This window comes from Dysidea avara, chromosome 5 (assembly GCF_963678975.1).
Source record: "Dysidea avara chromosome 5, odDysAvar1.4, whole genome shotgun sequence".
NCBI lineage: Eukaryota > Metazoa > Porifera > Demospongiae > Dictyoceratida > Dysideidae > Dysidea > Dysidea avara.
In genome coordinates, this window is record NC_089276.1 from 40,800,240 (window position 1) to 40,827,054 (window position 26,815).

Consider the following 26,815-nt stretch of genomic DNA (forward strand, 5'->3'; position numbering starts at 1 on the left):
GCGTGGTTTCTTTGTAGCTGAACTCTCCACAGTGTGATTTGTTTCTATGTGATCTCTCTACAAGGTTACTTTGTCTGGCTTTTCTCTCTAAAGGGTGATTTATATTTGTAGCTGAACTCTCTACAGGTCACTGGTTTCTTTTTGATCTCTCTACAGGGTGACTTGTTTGTACCTGAACTATCTGCAGGGTGATTTATTCTTTGCTGAACTCTCTACAGGGCGATCTTTCTAGCTGAACTCTCTACAGGACGACTCATTTCTAGCTGAACTCTCTACAGGGTGATTTGTTTGCAGCTGAACTCTCTATATGATGGTTTCTTTGTAGCTGAACTTTCTACAAGGTAACAATATTATAATTAGTAAAATGTAGACACTTTTAAGGATCTCTTACATCAAATCACATTGTAAATTTATGTAGCTTTATTTTGTAGTATGTAGTTTTTTAAATTGCCTTTATATTGTAACATACTCACTGATGTGAGTCCTACAATTATAACATATTAATAACTTCTTCTAGCTGATCTTTCTACAGGGCGATTTGTTTGTAGCTGAATTTTCTACAGGGTGATTTGTTTGCAGCTGAACTGTCTACAATATTAACTGGTTGCTGCTGGACTCTCTACAGCATAGCTTGCAATGTAATAGAAATCTATAATGGAGTAAGTCATAAACTAGCTGAATGCTCTATTAGGGTGACTGTTCTATTAGAGTATTTCCATTTTGTATTTTTGCTACACAGAGTTGGCTTTGGAATCATAACTCAGTGGTTTGTAATCCAACTGTTCTGTACTACTGCAAGGACTTTCTACGGCGACTTTTCCAGCTATATACCCATTTTCAGCTCACTCTCTAAGCGGTTTGACTGGTAGGTGTGAAAATTATTGGTATTTTTATTCATGAATCTCGATCGCACAATTGTTACACACCTTCGGTTTCGTGTCAGATCTCCATGATCTTTTATTTCGACTGCTTTCAAACCACTAAAAGTTACTCCTACAATGGTTGATCTATCCACAAAACGATTTTTAACTCATTCCATGAAGCGGTTTACCCTGTAGGCATGACAACAAATCGATCTTGTTTTATGCAAATAATTGGTCATACATCCTTAACTGTTTATTACCAAATATGATACTAGGATTTGTCTTTGGACTGCCTTTCTGTGTACCAAAATTCAAGGTGATCAGAGTACACGTTTGCATTTTATAGTATTTTTTTCAAGTGTGTGAAAACATGAAGAAGAATAAGAAAAAAAAACCTAAAGAAATAAAACTGAACTTTGGCTGCTTGTAACTCGGAAATGGAATTTGGAATGTGGACTCCCGCAACTCTGCAGCAAATTTGGTTTCAATCGGATAAGGTATCATCGAGATACAAAGGTGTGAAAATGACATTTTCTTTGTTCCTATCAATATACCCACGGTGTGGCGCTCTGGCTTCTTGGGCCGCATGACACACTATCGTGCGTCTTGATTACAGCACAAACATGCGTAATCACAATTACGAAATGTAAACTTTTTTTGCAACCTACTGTATATAACTATAGCTAGCAGTTAGATCACTACTATTCCTGTAGTTCGAGTTCAACTAGCTGAATAGTGATTTTGTGATTATTATTGTATTGCAAAAATTAAGCTGTTATCAATACCTAATCCAAAACAGCCAAGCTGTAAAAAAAATGTGCGGCCCTCAAAAAGGCTATGGTGAATAAAGATGTGAAATCCAAGGTGCCGGCCAAGAAATGGCTGTGATGATAGGTTAATGGTAAAATTTTAATAACAACAATTCAGGTGAATTTTGGTGCCGCTTGGTCGATTAGCACAAAATTCACCTGAATTGTCGTTATTAAATTTTTTACCATTAACCTACCATCACAGCCATTTCTTGGCCGCCACCTTGGATTTCACATCTTTATTCACCATAGCCTTTTTGAGGGCCGCACCCTTTTTTTACAGCTTGGCTGTTTTGGATTAGATTTCACTTCTTTTTGTATTTGTATACCCCACAGCCGGCCTATGGCCTGCTTTGGGATTTTTTTAACCTATCTTTTTTTTCTTTACCACAGGAAGAAGAAAAGATGAAGCAGATGTACCTTAAATATTTCTGATTTTATCAGTAAATGTACAAATTATATATATAATGCATATATTTATTACAGAACTGTCCATGGTGGTTCTGTGTAACTGAATACTCTTCAAGGCAACTTCTTCTAGCTGATCTCTCTACAGGGTGATTTGTTTTTAGCTGAACTATCAACAAGGTAACTTCTTCTAGCTGTTCTCTCTACAGGGTGATTTATTTGTAGCTGGATTCTGTACAGGTGATTTCTTTGCTGCTGAGCTCTTTACAGAATGGTTTCTTTGTAGCTGAACTCTCTACAAGGTAATTTCTTCTAACTGATCTCTGTACAGGGAGATTTGTTTGTAGCTGAACTCTCTACAGGTGATTTGTTTGCAGCTGAATTATCTAGATGATGGTTTCTTTGTAGCTGAACTCTCTACAAGGTAATTTCTTCTAGCTGAACTCTCTACATGGTGGTTTCTTTGTAGCTGAACTCTTTACAAGATAACTTGTTCTAACTGATCTTTCTACAGGGTAATTTGTTTGTGGCAGAATTTTCTACAGGGTGATTTCTTTGCAGCTGAACTCTCTACATGGTGGTTTCTTTTTACTGTAGCTGAACTCTCTACAAGGTAATTTCTTCTAGCTGATCTCTGTACAGGGTGATTTGTTTGTAGCTGAACTCTCTACAGGTGATTTGTTTGCAGCTGAACTATCTAGACGATGGTTTCTTTGTAGCTGAACTCTCTACAAGGTAATTTCTTCTAGCTGAACTCTCTACATGGTGGTTTCTTTGTAGCTGAACTCTCTACAAGATAACTTCTTCTAACTGATCTTTCTACAGGGTAATTTGTTTGTGGCAGAAGTTTCTACAGGGTGATTTCTTTGCAGCTGAACTATCTACATGGTGGTTTCTTTTTACTGTAGCTGAACTCTCTACAAGGTAATTTCTTCTAACTGAACTCTCTACAGGGATATTTGTTTGCAGCAGAACTCTCTTCATGATGGTTTCTTTGTAGCTGAACTCTCTACAAGGTAACTTCTTCTAACTGATCTCTCTACAGGGAGATTTGTTTGTAGCTGAACTCACTACAGGTGATTTGTTTGCAGCTGAACTATCTAGATGATGGTTTCTTTGTAGCTGAACTCTCTACAAGGTAATTTCTTCTAGCTGAACTCTCTACATGGTGGTTTCTTTGTAGCTGAACTCTCTACAAGATAACTTCTTCTAACTGATCTTTCTACAGGGCAATTTGTTTGTGGCAGAATTTTCTACAGGGTGATTTCTTTGCAGCTGAACTCTCTACATGGTGGTTTCTTTTTACTGTAGCTAAACTCTCTACAAGGTAATTTCTTCTAGCTGAACTCTCTACAAGGTGGTTTCATTGTAGCTGAATTCTCTACAAGATAACGTCTTCCAACTGATCTTTCTACAGGGTAATTTGTTTGTGGCAGAATTTTCTACAGGGTAGTTTCTTTGCAGCTGAACTCTCTGCATGGTGGTTTCTTTTTACTGTAGCTGAACTCTCTACAAGGTAATTTCTTCTAGCTGATCTCTCTACAGGGAGATTTGTTTGTAGCTGAACTCTCTACAGGTGATTTGTTTGCAGCTGAATTATCTAGATGATGGTTTCTTTGTAGCTGAACTCTCTACAAGGTAACTTCTTCTAACTGATCTCTCTACAGGGAGATTTGCTTGTAGCTGAACTCTCTACAGGTGATTTGTTTGCAGCTGATTATCTAGATGATGGTTTCTTTGTAGCTGAACTCTCTGCAAGGTAATTTCTTTTAGCTGAACTCTCTACATGGTGGTTTCTATGTAGCTGAACTCTCTACAAGATAACTTCTTCTAACTGATCTTCTACAGGGCAATTTGTTTGTGGCAGAATTTTCTACAGGGTGATTTCTTTGCAGCTGAATTCTCTACATGGTGGTTTCTTTTTACTGTAGCTGAACTCTCTACAATGTAATTTCTTCTAACTGATCTCTCTACAGGGTGATTTGTTTGTAGCTGAATTCTATACAGGTGATTTGTTTGCAGCTGAGCTCTTTACAGAATGGTTTCTTTGTAGCTTAACTCTCTACAAGGTAACTTCTTCTAACTGAACTCTCTACAGGGAGATTTGATTGTAGCTGAACTCTCTACAGGTGATTTGTTTGCAGCTGAACTATCTAGATGATGGTTTCTTTGTAGCTGAACTCTCTACAAGGTAATTTCTTCTAGCTGAACTCTCTACATGGTGGTTTCTTTGTAGCTGAACTCTCTACAAGATAACTTCTTCTAACTGATCCTTCCACAGGGCAATTTGTTCGTGGCAGAATTTTCTACAGGGTAATTTCTTTGCAGTTGAACTCTCTACATGGTAGTTTCTTTTTACTGTAGCTGAACTCTCTATAAGGTAATTTCTTCTAGCTGATCTCTCTACAGGGTGATTTGTTTGTAGCTGAATTCTATACAGGTGATTTGTTTGCAGCTGAGCTCTTTACAGAATGGTTTCTTTGTAGCTGAACTCTCTACAAGGTAACTTCTTCTAACTGAACTGTCTACAGGGAGACTTGTTTGCAGCTGAACTCTCTTCATGATGGTGTCTTTGTAGCTGAACTCTCTACAAGGTGACTTCTTCTAACTGATCTTTCTACAGGGTGATTTGTTTGTAGCTGATTTTCCTACAGGGTGATTTGTTTGCATCTGAACTCTCTATATGGTGGTTTCTTTGTAGCTGAACTCTCTACAAGGTGACTTCTTCTAGCTGATCTCTCTACAGGGTGATTTGTTTGTAGCTGAATTCTCTTCATGATGGTTTCTTTGTAGCTGAACTCTCTATAAGGTAACTTCTTCTAACTGAACTCTCTACAGGGAGATTTGTTTGCAGCTGAACTCTCTTCATGATGGTTTCTTTGTAGCTGAACTCTCTACAAGGTAACTTCTTCTAGCTGAACTCCCTACATGGTGGTTTCTTTGTAGCTGAACTCTCTACAGGTGATTTGTTTGCAGCTGAACTCTCCACATGATGGCTTCTTTAAATCTGTAGCTGAACTCTCTACAAGGAAACTTCTCCTAGCTGATCTCTCTACAGGGCGATTTGTTTGTAGCTGAACTCTCTACATTATGGTTTCTTTGTAGCTGAACTCTACAAGGTGATTTCTTCTAGCTGAATTATCTCTTTCTATAGTTGCATGAATTCCCTACAAGGTAACTTCTTCTAGCTGATCTCTCTACAGGGTGCTATCTTTGTAACTGAACTCTTTACAAGGAAACTTCTCCTAGCTGATTTCTCTACAGGGAGATTTGTTTGTAGCTGAACTCTCTACAGGTGATTTGTTTGCAGCTGAACTCTCTACATGATGGTTTCTTTGTAGCTGAACTCTCTACAAGGTAACTTCTTCTAGCTGATCTCTCTACAGGGAGATTTGTTTGTAGCTGAACTCTCTACATTGTGGTTTCTTTGTATCTGAACTCTCTACAAGATAACTTCTTCTAACTGATCTTTCTACAGGGTAATTTGTTTGTGGCAGAATTTTCTAAAGGGTGATTTCTTTGCAGCTGAACTCTCTACATGGTGGTTTCTTTTTACTGTAGATGAACTCTCTACAAGGTAAATTCTTCTAGCTGATCTCTCTACAGGGAGATTTGATTATAGCTGAACTCTCTACAGGTGATTTGTTTGCAGCTGAACTATCTAGATGATGGTTTCTTTGTAGCTGAACTCTCTACAAGGTAATTTCTTCTAACTGATCTTTCTACAGGGTAATTTGTTTGTGGCAGAATTTTCTAAAGGGTGATTTCTTTGCAGCTGAACTCTCTACATGGTGGTTTCTTTTTACTGTAGCTGAACTCTCTACAAGGTAATTTCTTCTAGCTGATCTCTCTACAGGGAGATTTGATTGTAGCTGAACTCTCTACAGGTGATTTGTTTGCAGCTGAACTATCTAGACGATGGTTTCTTTGTAGCTGAACTCTCTACAAGGTAATTTCTTCTAGCTGAACTCTCTACATGGTGATTTCTTTGTAGCTGAATTCTCTACAAGATAACTTCTTCTAACTGATCTTTCTACAGGGCAATTTGTTTGTGGCAGAATTTTCTACAAGGTGACTTCTTCTAGCTGATCTCTCTACAGGGTGATTTGTTTGTAGTTGAATTCTTTTCATGATGGTTTCTTTGTAGCTGAACTCTCTACAAGGTAACTTCTTCTAGCTGAAGTCCCTACATGGTGGTTTCTTTGTAGCTGAACTCTCTACAGGTGATTTGTTTGCATCTGAACTCTCCACATGATGGTTTCTTTAAATTTGTAGCTGAACTCTCTACAAGGAAACTTCTCCTAGCTGATCTCTCTACAGGGTGATTTGTTTGTAGCTGAACTCTCTACATTATGGTTTCTTTGTAGCTGAACTCTACAAGGTGATTTCTTCTAGCTGAATTATCTCTTTCTATAGTTGCATGAATTCCCTACAAGGTAACTTCTTCTAGCTGATCTCTCTACAGGGTGGTTTCTTTGTAACTGAACTCTCTACAAGGAAACTTCTCCTAGCTGATTTCTCTACAGGGAGATTTGTTTGTAGCTGAACTCTCTACAGGTGATTTGTTTGCAGCTGAACTCTCTACATGATGGTTTCTTTGTAGCTGAACTCTACAAGGTGATTTCTTCTAGCTGAATCATCTCTTTCTATAGTTGCATGAATTCCCTACAAGGTAACTTCTTCTATCTGATCTCTCTATAGGGTGAATTGTTTGTGGCTGATCTCTCTACAGGGTGACTTGTTTGTAGCTGATCTCTATACAGGTTACGTGTTTCTAACTGATCTCTTGAATTCTCTTTGGGTGACTGCTCTATTAAGATGACTGCTCTATTAGGATGACTGCTCTATTAGAGTATCTTGATCTCGAACTTTCTACACCAAGTTGGATTTCGTGTTATAACTCCGTGGCTTTAAGTCTGATTCTTCTACACCATTGAAGAGCCTTTCTAAGATGATAACTCCATCTGTACAGTGATTTTCAAAGCATTACCCCAAGCGGTTTACCTGGTAGGCGTGGCAAACGGTAGTTTTTTATTAGCTAATCTCGATTGCGTAATTGTTACACACTGTTGGTTTTTTCGTTGAATCTTCCTGGTTTTTAGCTCGATTTCTTTCAAACCACAAAAGGTTTGAGGTTGAATAGTTAACCTATTCACCCACTGATTTTCAGCTTCTTCCCATACGCGGTTTAAACTGTAGGCATGACAACATATTGGTGTTATTTTTTGTGAATATTCGCTCATAACTCTTTGCCTGTTCATCGTATTCCAGCCAAAGTTGGTACAGAGATTCGCCTGTATACCCCCCTTCTGTGTGCCTAATTTCAAGGCAATCGGATATGGCGTTCGCGTTTTATAGCAGTTTTTGTAAGTGTGCGAAAAGAGGAAGAAAAATAAGAAGAAAAAAAACGAAGAAACTAAGCTAATTGTTGAAGTCGCATATCTCGGGAACGCTTGAAGCGATTTCGCTCAAATTTGGAATGTGGAGTACTGAAGGTGGAGGGAGTGTCCACAGCAAAAATCGTCTTGTTTCATCGAGGCAGCACAGAGCTACGGAGGTGCGAAAATTGCATTTTTTTCTTCCTGTCAATATACTCACGGGTGTTACGCGCCGGCTTCTTGGGCGCACGACACACTACCGTGTGTCTTGATTACAGAGTCAAATAAACGAGCGGATCCAGGAGCTGGCAAGGGGAGGGGCACAAACTGGCTTAGTTGTAAGTGGTTTGGGAAAACCAGATTCTCTTGTTAGTTCCTGCATTTTTGAAGCAGTAAATAATCACCTCTTAGTAGTGTCTCACTGTTGATCTTTGCCATTTTGGACTTTGCAGGTGGTTGTAAAGTCTTAAAAGCTGTTTAAAAGGGTATCAGTGTCTTTAAAAGTAGCAACACGATAATTATTTTTAGAGACGCTTAGTACGCAAGACGGTGCTGGGTGAAAATTTTACAGCTAGTTTTGACTGACTTGCTTTGGTCTTAGGTGAATTTGCAACAACAAATATTAGTAAAATGTGCATATTTTCGTAAGTAAAAAAAATAGATTTTGAGTTTAGTATTAATCAAAAAGTATTAAGCTATAGCTACTCCACAAGGGGAGAGTGGGAGCATTTGCCCCAAATGCCCCATCCTGTATCTGCCATTGAAATATGCTCAAATTTTTGCCCAAAATGTTTTCAGGAATTTCCCTAAATTTTCACCCATTATGCTCTTTCAGTGTTCCTATTATGCTTGCATTATGCTCCTAAGTTAGCAACATTTGTTACAATTTTCTTGGAACATTTTAATCAGTGAATGCTCTATTAGAGCATTTCACTAGTAAGTGACTGTTCTAGTAGAGAGTATCAATCTAAGGAGCTATGTACAATGCATTTGAGTACTCTATTACAGTTTGCAGTTTCCACTGACTGCTCTCTTAGGGAGCATCAATCTATTTTCATGGAATTAAGCTCCATAGTTTGAAATATCCACTTATTATGCAAGGACATAGCACTCCAGCCTATTGTGCTTTTTATTATGCTGGAATATTTGACACAGACCTATTACAGAAGCTACAACACCTAAACTTAAGTGAGCATGATGTCTCACTATACATACATGCATGCAAACTCAAGTGCTGAGTAAAATGAGATTTAAAACAGTTAATATATTCCTCAGAAGTTATGGTATGCTTATATCAATATTACATTGACGGTGTATACAACATGATACAGCTACAAACCTACAACATAAAAGCTAGCTAAAATGCATTAAAAAGCAAATGTTTAGACTATAAAATTGTAGCTGCACAGCCTTTGTAGTAGTTTCAAAACCACACCTCTCTTGATGCACTAATTTTCTTTGTTTACTTTACTACATGTCACATTCACACATGTGATAGTGTACTAAAAGTTCTTATAAGTGTATCAGGGTGCTTATTCTGTAATCAACTTTCTTGACATGTGCTCTGATTCATTTGATAATCTGCGCTTCAATGCAATAACATTCAGAGCAACATTTTCAGATTGAAAAGAAGCCACCTTGCCAGTTTCTAATACCAATAAGATGACCATAGTCATAACAGCATGATGCTATATATAGATCTCTCCAAAACAAAGATCATTCGCAAATGAAACAGAATGCAGTCGCACTTTCCAAGATAGACTTGAATTTATACTGACAAAGAATTATTAGTAAAGGAAACAATTACATGATCATGCGTCAGTTGTGTAACATATGTAAATTTCAAAATCTGACATAGCTTTGATTGCTATACCCAATGATCACAGCCAGTGTACAATACTTGATAATACACAGTTTCTATAATGCACAGCATCCAGTAAAACTGAAAAACATTATCAAGGATTTGATAAGCACACTCTCGAGTAGTTAAGATAGTGACGCAGATAGCATGTGAGTGTGCCCTGTAAGTCAGGAGATTGGTCACATATACTAAGAGCTGATGAGCAGCATTAATGTGATCATCATCAAGCTTGTCTACTTGCTTGATCTTTCATTAACATCATGTTGACATCGATTATGATTGTTAACCTTCCTTGATTTTCCTTTTGTGATGATGTCAAGTACAATGCAGCAGTAATTGGGCTGTTACTTATCTTGTAGTGGCAACTATTCAATGGATTGCTGCTTATCTTGAAGTACAAAGTTTACAGTGGGTTGCTGTTTATAAGTCATGATTGAACAATGATTCTGTTCACCTTGAAAGTGGTGAATTTCACTGCTCCATAACTCGCTATCCCATTATCCTATTAACAGCAGACAACCAGGATATATAAGGAAAATCAATGTAGTTTCTATCTATGTACAGAAAACTGGAACACACCGTATACTATGTAAGTATCAGAGGTCTTGTTGATGGTTATCATCATTTCCAAATTACTTTACCTTTTTATGGGCATCCAGAGCATTCAGTGGTTGCACAATATGCAATTAATACTAATTGCATTCCTAGACACTTATACTAAACTCCCCCATTGTCAGTATAAATTTCTTTTGCAATTGGCCTAATATCACAGCCAGTTCTTGGCTGCCACGTTTGATTTCACATCTTTTTCACCCTGGATTTTTGGGGCTACACCTTTTTTCACGTCTTGTTATTATTACTAGGACTGGGTCACATACAACCAAGTACATACACCAATGCAACAACCCCCTGGTGAGGCTATGCATGTGACAAAGGCATGATCAAAATAATTATGATCCCAAATCAACTCAATATGTCACAAATTGTGACATATTGAGTTGATTTGGGATCATAATTATTTTGATCATGTGACATATTGAGTTGATTTGGGATCATATTTATTTTGATCATGCCTTTGTCACATGCATAACCTCACCAGGGCTCACAATACTGACAGACATAACACAACAGTGGCATCGTAACTATAGAGACCACCAGTAGCTAAGTGCCGGTACATCATTGGTGTGGTAATGGCACAGTGATGTGTACACCAGTGTTGTAAGTGGGCCGGGTTATCTGGGTTCATTTTGTCCGGGTCAAGTGGGTCTTATCCACTTCACTGAATATCTGGGTCTAACCCGGATTAGATGACGTGTGACTATAAGTTAACAAACTCGATTGTATTGGTAGAAATGCAGTTGTTAACACTCAAGAAACTTATGTGGAGCCGCACCCACATTCAGGAATATGCTTTGTTGTCTGTGCAGGATATGTAAAGCCACACCCACTTGTCAGAATTGTATCGGCTGTTCTCTGTGGGCATATACGGCATCACTGGATCCGTGTTGCTACTTGAAAAGTAGGTAACTAACTTCTGGAAAATTTTAATTGCTGTAGCTGCATGTAAACTTATGTGGAGTCACATCCACTTGATAATACGTAGCTACTCGCTTCTTGCAGACAATCCTTTCTATAGTGTAAAAAAATGCAGGGCTAACTAATGGAACTTGGAACTTTTAAACTAACTCTTGAGGTGTGCCTTAATTTTATTTAAACCAGGTCACATGTGGGTCAGATCTGGGTACCATCCAAATTATTATTCGGGTCAGTGGGTCAACCGTACTGACTCGCTTACAAAGTTGGTATACACAGTACATGCATACAACACATAGACGAGAGAACTATGCATTATTGCAGTATAGTATGCAGCAATACATTATTGGCAACATCACCGAAGATGAAAATGATTCAGCTATGTAGCCAATATACAGTACAATATCAACATCAACTAGAAGTCACTGGTAGCTAAGTATGGTTCATCAGTGGTGTGGCAATGGCACAGTGATGGGTACACACTATATGCGTACACAACTTATAGGAGATACACAATACTGTAAGAGTATGCAAGCAAGGTGAACCTGATAAAGGAAGACAGCCAAGCCAGCCAGAGCCTAGTAAGCCAGGTAAAGGCAAACTGTACAATACAAGTAAACAATACAAGAAAACATTGAAACATACCACGCTCTTTACAATACATTAGTATAAACAGACAGCCAAGCCACCCAGAGCCTAGCAAGCCAGAAAATATATAAAAATTAATGCAAGTAAACAATACAAACAAACACACCTCTATTAATCCTGTTCTTGTGCAGCGTGTCAAATTTCCTTCATATTATTGGTGTCCGTGTAGCTGCTTTAATTACCTTGTTCTTTACTCGGAGCACATCCACTGGCAGCTGGCATGGCAACTTGAGACTTAGTGTGCCAGCAGGTAACACTTTCAAACAGAAATGAACAGTAGTTCGCTCATCTAAACAGCTATTTGCATCCTCCTGACCGATTAGTAGTGGGCTTCACATGCTAACTGTTTTGATCAGTGTTAAATAGAATCATTGTACCGTTTCTATCACCTCCACGAAAACACCCCCCATTATACGATTGTTTCTTCATACAATATGGATTCTATACCTGGTGAGTGCGAAGCCTTAGGCCTTGTAGTTTTCTCAAATATTATTATTTATTTGTTTAATTATTTACGATGTAATTAATCAAGACACACGGTAGTGTGTCGTGCAGCCCAAGAAGCCGGCGCGTAACACCTGTGAGTATATTGACAGGAAGAAAGAAAACGCAATTTTCGCACCTCCATAGCTCTGTGCTGCCTAGATGAAACAAGACGAGTTTTGCTGTGGACACTCCCTCCACCTTCAGCACTCCACATTCCAAATTTAAGCGAAATCGCTTCAAGCGTTCCCGAGATGTGCGACTTCAAAAATTGGCTTAGTTTCTTCGTTTTTTTTCTGTCTTCTTATTTTTCTTCCTCTTTTTGCACACTTACAAAAACTGCTATAAAACGCAAACGCCATATCCGATCGCCTTGAAATTTGGCACACAGAAGGGGGATATAAAGGCGCATCTCTGTACCAACTGTGGCTGGGATACGATAAACAGGCAAAGAGTTATGAGCGAATATTCACGAAAAATAACACCAATATGTTGTAACGGCTACAGTTTAAACCGCGTATGGGAAGAAGCTGAAAATCGGTGGGTGAATAGGTTAACTATTAAACCTCAAACCTTTTGTGGTTTGAAAGAAATCGAGCTAAAAACCAGGAAGATTCAACGAAAAAACCAACAGTGTGTAACAATTACGCAATCGAGATTAGCTAATAAAAAACGACTGCTTGCAATGCCTACCAGGTAAACCGCTTGGGATAATGCTTTGAAAATTGCTGTACAGACGGAGTTATCATCTTAGAAAGACTCTTCAATGGTGTAGAAGAATCAGACTTAAAGCCACGGAGTTATAACACGAAATCTAACTTGGTGTAGCAAGTGCGAGATTGAGATACTCTAATAGAGCAGTCATCCTAATAGAGCAGTCATCCTAATAGAGCAGTCACCAGAAGAGAATTCAAGAGATCAGTTAGAAACAAGTAACCTGTATAGAGATCAGCTACAAACAAGTCACCCTGTAGGGAGATCAGCCACAAACAATTCACCCTGTAGAGAGATCAGCTAGAAGAAGTTACCTTGTAGGGAATTCATGCAACTATAGAAAGAGATAATTCAGCTAGAAGAAATCACCCTGTAGAGTTCAGCTACAAAGAAACCACAATGTAGAGAGTTCAGCTAAAAACAAATCGCCCTGTAGAGAGATCAGCTAGAAGAAGTTACCTTGTAGAGAGTTCAGCTACAAAGAAATCATCATGTAGAGAGTTCAGCTACAAACAAATCACCTGTAGAGAGTTCAGCTACAAAGAAACCACCATGTAGGGAGTTCAGCTAGAAGAAGTTACCTTGTAGAGAGTTCAGCTACAAAGAAACCATCATGAAGAGAGTTCAGCGGCAAACAAATCTCGCTGTAGAGAGTTCAGTTAGAAGATGTTACCTTGTAGAGAGTTCAGCTACAAAGAAACCATCATGAAGAGAGTTCAGCTACAAACAAATCACCCTGTAGAGAGATCAGCTAGAAGAAGTCACCTTGTAGAGAGTTCAGCTACAAAGAAACCACCATATAGAGAGTTCAGATGCAAACAAATCACCCTGTAGAAAAATCAGCTACAAACAAATCACCCTGTAGAAAGATCAGCTAGAAGAAGTAACCTTGTAGAGAGTTCAGCTACAAAGAAACCACCATGTAGGGAGTTCAGCTAGAAGAAGTTACCTTGTAGAGAGTTCAGCTACAAAGAAACCATCATGAAGAGAGTTCAGCTGCAACAAATCTCCTTGTAGAGAGTTCAGTTAGAAGAAGTCACCTTGTAGGGAGTTCAGCTATAAAGAAACCACCATGTAGGGAGTTCAGCTAGAAGAAGTTACCTTGTAGAGAGTTCAGCTACAAAGAAACCATCATGAAGAGAGTTCAGCTGCAAACAAATCACCTGTAGAGAGATCAGCTAGAAGAAGTTACCTTGTAGAGAGTTCAGCTACAAATGAAACCATCATGTGGAGAGTTCAGCTGCAAACAAATCACCTGTACAGAATTCAGCTACAAACAAATCACCCTGTAGAGAGATCAGCTAGAAGAAGTTACCTTGTAGAGAGTTCAGCTACAAATGAAACCATCATGTGGAGAGTTCAGCTGCAAACAAATCACCTGTACAGAATTCAGCTACAAACAAATCGCCCTGTAGAGAGATCAGCTAGAAGAAGTCACCTTGTAGAGAGTTCAGCTACAAAGAAACCATCATGAAGAGAGTTCAGCTGCAAACAAATCACCTGTAGAGAGATCAGCTAGAAGAAGTTACCTTGTAGAGAGTTCAGCTACAAATGAAACCATCATGTGGAGAGTTCAGCTGCAAACAAATCACCTGTACAGAATTCAGCTACAAACAAATCACCCTGTAGAGAGATCAGCTAGAAGAAGTTACCTTGTAGAGAGTTCAGCTACAAATGAAACCATCATGTGGAGAGTTCAGCTGCAAACAAATCACCTGTACAGAATTCAGCTACAAACAAATCGCCCTGTAGAGAGATCAGCTAGAAGAAGTCACCTTGTAGAGAGTTCAGCTACAAAGAAACCACCATATAGAGAGTTCAGATGCAAACAAATCACCCTGTAGAAAAATCAGCTACAAAACAAATCACCCTGTAGAAAGATCAGCTAGAAGAAGTAACCTTGTAGAGAGTTCAGCTACAAAGAAACCATCATGAAGAGAGTTCAGCTGCAAACAAATCTCCCTGTAGAGAGTTCAGTTAGAAGAAGTAACCTTGTAGAGAGTTCAGCTATAAAGAAACCACCATGTAGGGAGTTCAGCTAGAAGAAGTTAACTTGTAGAGAGTTCAGCTACAAAGAAACCATTCTGTAAAGAGTTCAGCTGCAAACAAATCACCTGTATAGAATTCAGCTACAAACAAATCACCCTGTAGAGAGATCAGCTAGAAGAAATTACCTTGTAGAGAGTTCAGCTACAGTAAAAAGAAACCACCATGTAGAGAGTTCAGCTGCAAAGAAATCATCCTGTAGAAAATTCTGCCACAAACAAATTGCCCTGTAGAAGATCAGTTAGAAGAAGTTATCTTGTAGAGAGTTCAGCTACAAAGAAACCACCATGTAGAGAGTTCAGCTAAAAGAAATTACCTTGTAGAGAGTTCAGCTACAAAAAAACCATCATCTAGATAATTCAGCTGCAAACAAATCACCTGTAGAGAGTTCAGCTACAAACAAATCTCCCTGTAGAGAGATCAGTTAGAAGAAGTTACCTTGTAGAGAGTTCAGCTACAAAGAAACCATTCTGTAAAGAGCTCAGCAGCAAAAAAATCACTTGTACAGAATCCAGCTACAAATAAATCACCCTGTAGAGAGAACAGCTAGAAGAAGTTACCTTGTTGATAGTTCAGCTACAAACAAATCACCCTGTAGAGAGATCAGCTAGAAGAAGTTGCCTTGAAGAGTGTTCAGTTACACAGAAACCACCATGGACATTTCTGTAATAAATATATGTATTATATATATAATTTGTACATTTACTGATTAAATCAGAAATATTTAAAGTACATCTGCTTCATCTTTTCTTCTTCCTGTGGTAAAGAAAAAAAGATTGGTTAAAAAAGTCCCAAAGCAGGCCATAGGCCGGCTTTGGGGTATACAAATACAAAAAGAAGTGAAATCTAATCCAAAACAGCCAAGCTGTAAAAAAAGTGTGCGGCCCTCAAAAAGGCTATGGTGAAAAAAGATGTGAAATCCAAGGTGGTGGCCAAGAAATGGCTGTGATGGTAGGTTAATGGTAAAAATTTTAATAACGACAATACAGGTGAATTTTGTGCCAATCGACCAAGCGGCACCAAAATTCACCTGAATTGTTGTTATTAAAATTTTTACCATTAACCTACCATCACAGCCATTTCTTGGCCACCACCTTGGATTTCACATCTTTTTTCACCATAGCCTTTTTGAGGGCTGCACACTTTTTTTACAGCTTGGCTGTTTTGGATTAGATTGCATTTACTATCATCTTTATCACTTGGTTGTATAATTATTATTGACACTTTACAGTTACTAGTACTGAAGGTCTGACAGCAACTTGTGCTGCAGCCTTTGGATTACCTAACCTAATTACAAGAACTTAGACTTCCAATGACATATAGCTAACAAGGTAAAATAGAAAATGAGCTAAAGTAAGGAAAAAATCCTTCCAACTCCAGGATTCAAACTGCAGGTCACTCAATTTTGGTATAGATAATATGTAACCTGAAACCCAACTTGTTTGCATCTTCCTCAAACTACATTTTATGGCATTTTCATTGTCTAGAAGGAAAACCAATGGGTTGTTAAAGTTTTAGCCTTATCTGGTAAATGCTTTTGGAGTTATAGTGATAGACTATAAGAAGAGCAAAACAGTTGATTTGTGCTAATATATACAGGCAAAATACAGGCACTTGGTTAATCAATCACAAGTCTTGAGCGCAATGGGCTACAGAGTGGGACTTACATCAATCTATTCACCGTGAATTGGGCCATTCATCCAGTTCATGGTAAATAGAGCGACGCAAGACCCAACTTTATGGTTCATGATTTATATGATCATCTATTGTATGGTATAATTATGTTGTGCTTTTGTATACTGCTTTGTTTTGTAATTGTATGCATGTAACTATGTGTATATTCTGGAATGGAAGAACAGCCTTGGCCGAATTCCAGAAGTTAAGCAAATAAATCCAATCAATCAGCTATAACTTTTGGCCTAAATGCACCCATGTTATCAAGCAAGAAAGCCATTCAAGCTAAAAAACGGTGCTGACAATGTTATGTTTTACCACAATATAAACTAACACACATAACTGATGTTTGTTTCATGGTACAGAAACAAAGCAAAAAATATTCTTATTCACCATTAAGAGGCAAATCCATTGGTATATTAGATATTTGAATTTGGGTCTTCCTTTACTGTTTACTAAAGTGATTAAAATGTGCATAAAACTATTTATGTAGTATGCATTTTTTACCCAATATAATTAGGTATTTATTTCTAAAACAGAGTTATACAAGCAAGTCAAGTTTTCTCATAGCAGGTCACATATTAAAGCAAGAATGTGTAAACTGTTTCACTACAGTATAATTATGTACTAGTAATAGCATGGGTAGCAGTGAAATTTGGGATAAATACCGAGAGTGTTGTATTGAAGAGTTATTCAATAATATTTAATGAGGTAATGCCAAATGAAATTTCCATTTTCAATGAAACAAGAGTGGTATTTATCCCAAATTTACTGCTACCATGCTATTCCAAGTTAATACCTTTCATTGGTTGCTAAGCTTAGGTTGTTATGGCTCAAATGGAGAATTGTATAAGAATAGACCACACCAACCTGGTCACCTTAAGAACCATTGTCATGGAGACCATTTCTAAAGTATTAAGTATTTTGGACAATAGCAACCATACGTAGCAACCATTGCTAAGCAACAACACTACAATGTAACACATAATTCTAGCAAATAAAATTTCAATTACAACTTTTCACTGCTATCAGTAAAATTTGGGATTAGTTTCACTGCTGGTATAGAGACTTTTGTATGGGCAGTGAAACAGGTATGGTATTAGAAGTTTAACTTGTTGGAGGGAAATAATTTGTGTGTGCTTGTGTTGTGTGGGTGATGAGATGCACAGACATTGAAGGGAGTCTCATGTAGTAGACTTAAGTTGAGTTTTTTTTCCATTGCAAGAAGACTAGCTTTGTTGATTTGATTGTGCAGGGTTTCATTAGAATTATTAGGATGGCCTTAGCAATCCTTGTAGCTTCAACTCCCATGCAATCATACAGTACGATAGTAACTGTATAGTATGGACCACAAAGCAGTAGGCGTGGCCCACAAAATAAAATCACCCAAAAACCAGTCTCAATTTTCCCTGACGATGATGAGGCAGTATTGGTGAGGTAAAACTAAGCCCAAACAAGCTTTCAGATTGCCCCGAAACGCTTTCAACAAGTTGCTACGGAATTTAAATTTTTTTTTATTCAACTGAATTTTCTACTGACTGAGTAAGTAATTAAGTAAGTAAGTAACTGACTGATGCCTTCAGACAAGCGTAACTCGATAACGGCTAAAGCTACGGGCTTGATTTTTTCACTGTTTGACGTCGCTTCGGCCCGACAGGTGCCTTTTGTCATACCGCAGTACGTACAATGTATTCTTCATGGACTTACCAGTGTCCTCCTTTGTATCCCATTCATCTTTGCTGACAGGAAAAGGTGTCGATTTGGCGTGAGCACATGATGGCTTCCCTTCGAAATGGAAATCGTCCGTATTTTTCATAGTGGCTATTTTGATTGCAGAGGCGCTTTTCAAGCAGTTCTTGATTCATATTGCTGTGTAACAGGTTGAACATAGCCGACAGTTAAGCGTATTTAGATACTTCACTTTTCTGACAATAATTAATAAACTTAGAGCGCGGCACCATTTCTTTTGGTATGCGTAGATTGTAGAGATTCTTCCGGAAAAGTTTATGATTCGTATTGCTGTGTATCGAGTTGAACATAGCTGACAATGAAGCGTAATGGATACTTCACTTTTCAGACAATAATTGATATAGCTGTGGGGCATGGCACCATTTCAGATGCGTTCACCAGTTATAATAAAATTATTTACAAAAAAGTTTAACAAACAAGTACACGAAAAAAATTTGGAATTTGAACACAGTAGGGATATAACACTTCTTATTGTTTCACTGTGATTTAATATCATGGACTACTCCAACTTGTTTCAGTACTTTTTATCAATGTGCTATGGTCCCTACTCTAGTTGAAAATTCCAAATTTTTTCGTGTACTTGTACTATTATAGGAGAACCATGGAGCCCTGCATACCTACCAAATCATTGACAACCGAAGAATTATGAGCTTGAGAAAAAATGTCTGATTGTGTTTCTATTACTGCTGTAACATCTCTGAAATGTTAAATATGGTATAGCAACATCAACTCACCAGTAACTACAAAAACAGTGATAGTCTGACTATCACTTCCAATAGGATTAGTCACAGTACATGTGTATACTCCACTATCAGTTTCATTAATACTGCTGATGGTAAAATTACTTCGGAAGTTTGCAGTAGTACTGTCATGAGTGACTGTAGTCAAAGTAGGGGTCAGTGGTGCTGGAGTACCATCCTTCATCCAGGTGAATGTGTCTGGGGGAGAACTGCGTGAGGTACAGGACAATGTGAGGGAGTTACCAACAACAACTGTTACAGTAGATGATGATGGAGGATCTATAATTGGAGCAGCTGTGTAGAGAGATGAAAGGTGGTTAACAATGAGGTGATGGGGGTACATATCAAGTGACTCACTTCTTCCACTAAGATACAAACCCACCCTTGTGGTCTGTACCACCATTGAACTATTCATCATCATACATGAGTAAACACCTTCTTCATCAGGTGATAATGGTCCACATGGATATAAGTTTATTACTCCTGGAAAATTGTTATTATTTGCTGAACGCTGTTGGAATACTGAGACACAAGTGTCTCCAAAAGATACTTGAGCTCCATTAAAGATCCAGTTACCAAGATTAATATTAACCTGACCACCAGTAGGTCCTAGTCCACTAACACAATGTAAAATTACACCAAACTGATCAAGTGTAAAAGGTTCAGTAAGAAATGAGTAGTCATCAAGTCGATTACTGCTAATCAAATCAGTTGAGGCACTACCACCAGCAATTGTTTTCCTTGTTGCTGTGACACCTATTAAGTGTATAATCACAAACCAATGCAACACTTACCATTAAATTCATTATATGAATAGCTAGTATAAATTTATCTGCAATACTAGCAGGGTACTGGGTTGGGTCATTCAGATCACATGTTGTACTGAGTCTGACCTACTGTAATATTTGAGTCTAATTAGTAGAGACAAATAATTATAACATTCTACAGTACATTGACCATAATGTTCTATCAAGTGCAGGGACATTTAACTAAGACTTGGATTGTATATAGCTATTATTTCTTGTATCAACTGTTCACGTCATTCCCTGCTCCTAACTGACTGTTGCTAATTGAATGGAAGTAGACCTAGTACATTCATGGTCACCACCCTTGGGTTCTAGTGTCTCCTAGCAACCACAAGCCATAAACCTAACAGATAAACTATAATTCTATAGGCTCTATCCTTTTTCTTTTGATAGCAAGGACATTGCATGTGTCTGAGCAAACTGATTTATGGTCATACACAGAGGCTGTGTATGCAAATGTCCAGTGACTGACTACTATATTTGACTCTGGATTAGTGCATTACAATGATTGAAGCGTCTTGATTGAAGTGTCTTGTTAGACGGGGACAACGGAAATGTAAATCCTCTAGAAACAGATAATTGTTAGTAAGTATAGTATGAAGAAGATCAAAGCTGAGCATTAGAGCAGGTTGGAATTACTTTGTGACTGCTTTACTAGACCATTGATTGTTCATTTGGAATATTTCAATCATTCAGGGTAGCACACATTTCAAAAGTATAGAACAGATAACCACTGAAAAGGCTCTTTAAAAATTGATATACTCTAATAGAACACTCAAATAGAGCAGTCAGATAATTTCATGTTAACAATCTTCAGCCAGTATCAGGGATGTAACTGCGCTATCCCAAAACTTGTGCATTTTATACCAATGTATCTTCTTCAAGTCTTTGAACATTATTGATATCATTATTATTATTTAACTTAGCATGTAGCTAAGCTACAGATTTAATACACTAATAATGTTATTGAAAACACTTGAATTATTGCTGCAGATATTCTAAGTCTGCTATAACTATTTATGGTTAGAAAATGCTATATTTATGGTCATTAATTAAATCTGGCAAAACTACTTATAGCAGCAGCTTGAAAACTAAGCAACTAGTCACAGAAACTAAATGAGCATTTACCGTGGTTCATAATTGAGATCGCCTATGCTTTTTTCCAAAATCCTAATAAAACACTCAACTAAACACTACCTTAGAAACCTTTTCCAACCTCAAAAGAAACCTTAGAAGTTAATTTGGAAGATGTTTAGGTACACTAGCAAAGATGAAGTCAAAAGGACTTGATAAAAAGAACTGAAATCTACCATTTTGTTCATTTTCTTCTTATTCTTATTATTTTCTCACAGGGCTAGAGCAAAATGTTGGGGATACAAACTACATAATTTTCCTTCCTATGTCTTTCTTTCTTCATGTCCATGACCTATTTTTAAATGCATATTACAATGATAACACTCATTCTCAAGCAATTTTGCTTGTTGTAGGTTCACTTAGCTATTGATCTTCTGACTTAGTTTCTACAAGGGTAACAATGTGTTAATTGTGTTAATAAGTATCCAATCTATTTGGGAGCCTGTATTCCGTGGAATATGGAATAGCGGAATAGCAGAATTACGGGATAAGCGAAAATCACATTCTAAACTTTTTGTTATTGTTTATAGCCTCTATAACATTTTAATATACATTCCTCACCTCGTAGAGAACACAATCACGACAGCACCAATCTTCGGGACGATCTTTAAATAGGATATGTACAAAGATATTCACTATAGAACAATCTAACTAAGCTAAACTACCATCAAATACACTTCACTACACAATCGCAAGAAAACTAGAAGTTCTTTGTGCTATACTTACTCATACCATCTGTCACACACGAGTAACTGCCCGAATTTATTAGAGTTATATACGAAGTGTTAGAGCCAAGGTTGGAGCTCTGATGTTGGGAGCTGAAAGCAGAATTATTATCCGAATTTATTTGAAACACTTTAGGAAATGGTAACAGAGTTATAAGAAAGGTCAGATTATTCCATGCATACAGGGTAGCTACCTAGGAGGTGGATTGCTTTGTCCTAAACTATTCGGCCAGTTAGCTAGCTGCTCATGTGTGACAGCTGATATGAGCAAGTATAGCACAAAGAACTTCTAGTTTTCTAGCAATTATGTAGTGAAGTGTATTTAACAGTAGTTTAGCTTACTTAGATTGTTCTAGAGTGAATATCTTTGTACATATCCTATTTAAAAATTGCCTCTGAGGATCGGTGCCATCGTGATTGTGTTCTCTACGAGGTGAGGAATGTATATTAAAATGTTATAGAGGCTATAAACAATAACAAAAAGTTTAGAATATGATTTTCGCTTATTCCGTAATTCTGCTATTCTGTTATTCCGCGGAATACAGGCTCCCAATCTATTTATGTTAACAAGTTCATTTGGAAACCTTATATCATTACCTTTGACTTAATTGTGATCACATAGCTGCACAAATCAGAAGCCATACTATTGCTGACCACAACATGCTATACACTCCTATAGTTGGATATGTCAAAGCTGTACAGTTCAAAGTACACTCAATAGTATGGAAACATGTTTGCTAACTCTGATAATATTAGCTGACTACTTAATAGCTACTGTACATGATGACTAACTTGATAGACATGTTTAGTTTGTGTAATATCAAGCACCACCAGCACCTCTTATTATCATGTTAGCTATCCTTAAATGGATTTATAAAGAGTAAACAAACCAGTGTAAAAATAATTTTTAAAAATTAAATCATGAGAATAGAGATTACTGAAAAATAAAGAAACAAGGGTCAAACAAGCCATGCAGCATGTTAAACACAGAGATCTCTAATTGGACTCAAATAAACATTAATACTATTATTATTATTATTATTATTACTATTACTAGGCCCTGGGCACGTAAAACCAAGTACAACCACCAATGGGACAATCTGCAAATGGGGTATGTACAATGGTGCATGACCAGCACCAAGGGGTCCCTCACGCTATGAAATTTAGTACAACCACACAGAAATAATTTCGAAATTTGAAATTTTGGTCTGAAATTACAAATATTTGGCGGGATGTTTTCATTATCGCGCGCCCCGCTATTGCACAACTCCATATTCCATGGAAAATGATGAGCAGCTGACAAGTTTTCTTGAATTCAGTAAAGCTTCATCAGTCACAGATACTTATTGCCAACTTTTACAGTGGAAAAACTCACATTTTACCTCTAAACTGTTACCTGAACATCTAATACGAAATAGGTGCCTGTAGTTTTTTTATTATTTAGACATTTTATTGCAGCCGCTGGGGCAATTATAGCTGCTTCTTAAGGCTTTAGTTGCATTTCTAAAGGCCTAGGTAAGATTTAGAGTTAACCATGAAACATTGCTGATGAATAACTGCTGCTATGAAAGATTTATCTTGCAAATTATGTAAGGTTTATCTTGCAAGTGAAAGAAGTAGTCTATAGACTGGTTCTCATAATGTTGGAGACAACTGCAATAGTGTATTTACCAATGCATGTGTGTAACTACGTCTTACTGGATTATTCAGGAGTTAACTGTAATATTATCAGGTATTTATAAATTTATTTGAAATTTCTGAAAGTAATTTTAAATTTGAAATTTCAAGCTGAAACCTTGAAATTATGCATAAAGTTTTAAAATTTTCAAATTTCGTATGTGATTTTAACCGTGAGGAACCCCTTGACCAGCACAGTGAATAGTGATAGTCACAGGTTTAGTGATAAAATAATTATTTTGCATAAAAATTCTTGCGGGCTACATAAGTAAGTATAAGAAAAATTAGGAATTTTAAATTCACTGTAGGGTAGGGATAATGTACATGTATATGTGCAAGTAGTCAGCAAACTTTTGCCAATTAGTTAAAAGTATAATGCACCACATATTGCTAAACTGTACTCACTTAGAAGTTTGTCAAGTTATCTAGCTTAACACAAGGTTCACTCACTAACTATGTTTGCATGGTATTACATGTATAGCTATATTATGTGGTTTGCTTGACACATCATGTGAAGAAACACAAAGAAAGGCATGAAGGAAAGAATGCTACCAGTCCGGATATGATGAAACAAACAAGAGAAGTGTGGTACACTGTCAAAGGCTTTGCAAAAATCCAGATAAAATTCATCTGTTTGATCTTTTGCATTGATAATGTGATTAAATAGGATTAGTAATTGGTGTAGTGTTCATCTGTTAGAAAACAAACTGTTGAGGTGATGGTGAGTTGTGATGTAAGAGATAATCTTGCTATAGACCAGATGCTCCATAACACTGGATATATTGCACAGTAGTGTGATTGGATGATCAAGACACACGGTAGGATGTCGTGTGGCCCAAGAAGCCGGCACGCCACACCATGAGTATATTAACAGGAAGAAAGTGTAATTTTCACACCTATGTAGCTCTGTGATCCCCTAATCTGATTGGAATCAAATTTGCTACAGAAGTGCAGGCCAGTTAGGACAGTATACATGCCAAATTTGAAGAAAATCGCTCCAGCCATTTCTGAGATACTAGACAGATGTTTAACATCATGGGGTGAGTCTGAGGTAGTTTAATCTGTGTGTGTGATTTACTGATTTTATATGGGTATAGGCAGTTGTATAATATTGATGTGTTTTGATATTTTGTAGGTGGTGGTCTGAATTGTGCGAAGAAGGATAATTTGATATGTACTGAGACTAGTATTTAAATGGTAGTGGAAAAATGTGTGTATTAATAAGTGGAAACTGAAAGCAAGAATAGAGGGTTGGGAGGTCATTTAAATGGGTTTTGGAAAGGATGTAGTATGTTTAAATGTTTAATACTGAATAAGGTGGAAATGGTTAACTCTGAGTGTAGTAATTTAATGTTAATTGCTTAATGTAAACAGATTTTAAGAAGATAATTAACATCTAATCCAAAACAACCAAGCTGTAAAAAAAGAGTGTGGCCCTCAGAAAGGCTATGGTGAAAAAAGATATGAAATCCAAGGTGACGGCCAAGAAATGGCTGTGATGGTAGGTTAATGGTAAAAAATTTAATAACGACAATTCAGGTGAATTTGATGCCACTTATAGTGTGTTTACACTAGTAGCTCCAGCTCAGTACGGTACAGCACAGTACGGTACGCTACATTTTAAGTGCGCGTTTACATTGGTAAGGATATAACCGTGCTGGACAAGTTCATACATAAGCACGTGATGGCTAAAGTATCGTCCTACGAGATTCCCTCGCCATTTTCAAGCTCATTTCAAGCTGTTGCTGTCGTACAAGTTACCAGCAATCCGTTTGAGGGACAATATCAGTGGCTACCATTTGATGGACAGCTCATTTCAAGTCGAACGTGGTAACTGGACTTTGTTTCACCTTTGGTCATGGTAGAAGCCATAGTATTTACGTACAGCAGCCAAGCATATAGCAAGGTTTGTTTCAATTTGTCTACCGTGCTGTGCCATACCAAACCAGCACAGTTGCCAGGAGAGCCTGGCACGTAATGGTTTGGCTCGGATCGATACCTGTTTACACTAGCAGAATTAAGTGTACCGTGCCAGGCTGTACTATGCTGTACCGTGCTCAACTACTAGTGTAAACGCACTATTAGTCTTGACACTGAATTTTTGTTATTAAAATTTTTACCATTAACCTACCATCACAGCCATTTCTTGGCCGCCATCTTGGATTTCATATCTGTTTTCACCATAGTCTTTCTGAGGGCCATACTCTTTTTTTACAGCTCGGCTGTTTTGGATTAGATTTCAATTCTTTTTGTATTTGTATACCCCAAAGCTGGCCTATGGCCGGCTTTAGGGCTTTTTTTTACCTATCTTTTTTTTTCTTTACCACAGGAAGAAAAAAATGAAGGAGATTTTAAATACTTTAACTAACTCAGATTTTATTAATAAATGCACAAATTATATATATATATATATATATATACCCATCCAAAAACAGCTTATAGCTGTAAAAAAAGTGCGCGTCCAAGTAAAGCAGAGTTAACTGTGACTAAAAGTAATGATATCATAATGCGGCCATGTGCGAGGTGTGCAAGTTGTAAAATTAATATTAGCTAATCAGATAATACAATGTTATTGTTAAAGTGTTAATGAGAACTATGTGATGCTGCTAGTTTTTAAGTGTGTGAGCATCTTCATAAATGCCACATAAATTTAATTCTCAATAAAGCAATGTGTATAGATTCTCTGATAGTAATAAATAGTTTGAGTTTGGCCACCCTTTCTATGTTCGTAGCATTGCTGTATACGGGAAAGGCAGCCAAATTCTAACTATTTATTACTATCAGAGAATCTATACACATTGCTTTATTGAGAATTAAATTTATGTGGATTTATGAAGATGCTCACACACTTAAAAACTAGCAGCATCACATAGTTCTCATTAACACTTTAACAATAACATTGTATTATCTGATTAGCTAATATTAATTTTACAACTTGCACACCTCGCACATGGCCGCATTATGATATCATTACTTTTTGTCGCAGTTAACTCTGCTTTACTTGGACGTGCACTTTTTTTACAGCTATAAGCTGTTTTTGGATGGGATTTCAATACTTTTTGTTAGAATAAGCAATGCACTGTTGATAACAGTAGGTGAGTTTCCATGGTTTTGACAGAAACCCCAGATTACAGTGACAGAATATTAAAATATAACTGTAATTTTAGTGACCAGGGCCGCCCACATTGGGGGTAACTGGGGTATTTTTCCCCCTACCACAGCCCGAAAGGGGTCACTTCAATACCTGTTTAAAGAAAGTACGATATACTCTAATAGAGCAGTCAGGATCTAGACCCTTCCTTGCCCCTGGGCCCCTCTTTAACTCTTTTTCCTGGGCCCTCTAATTTCTCTGGACGGCCCTGTTAGTGGCATGCAACTGCAGTCAACTAACACCCATTTAACTAGTAAACCCTTAACAACACTTTGCCTTTCATCTTATACTGCATTGAAACGATCAAGATACTCTATTAGAGCAGTCACAAAACAGCTGTAACACAACAATCAATATTTAGCATAGTTACAACTTTTGCTTAGCATCGGATTGTATAGTTTAAATTACTAGCTACT

At 37.4% G+C, this 26,815-nt stretch overlaps 1 long non-coding RNA gene across 1 annotated transcript in view; it reads right to left on the reverse strand.

Annotated features, from left to right (window-relative positions):
* Window positions 1-1,319: 1,319 nt before the first annotated feature.
* Window positions 1,320-26,815, reverse strand: part of LOC136255526 (uncharacterized) — a 298,310-nt gene continuing 272,814 nt past the window's right edge. The window contains exon 6 of the long non-coding RNA XR_010700937.1: window positions 1,320-1,330. This is a non-coding gene — a long non-coding RNA (uncharacterized lncRNA). The remainder of the gene's footprint in view (window positions 1,331-26,815) is intronic.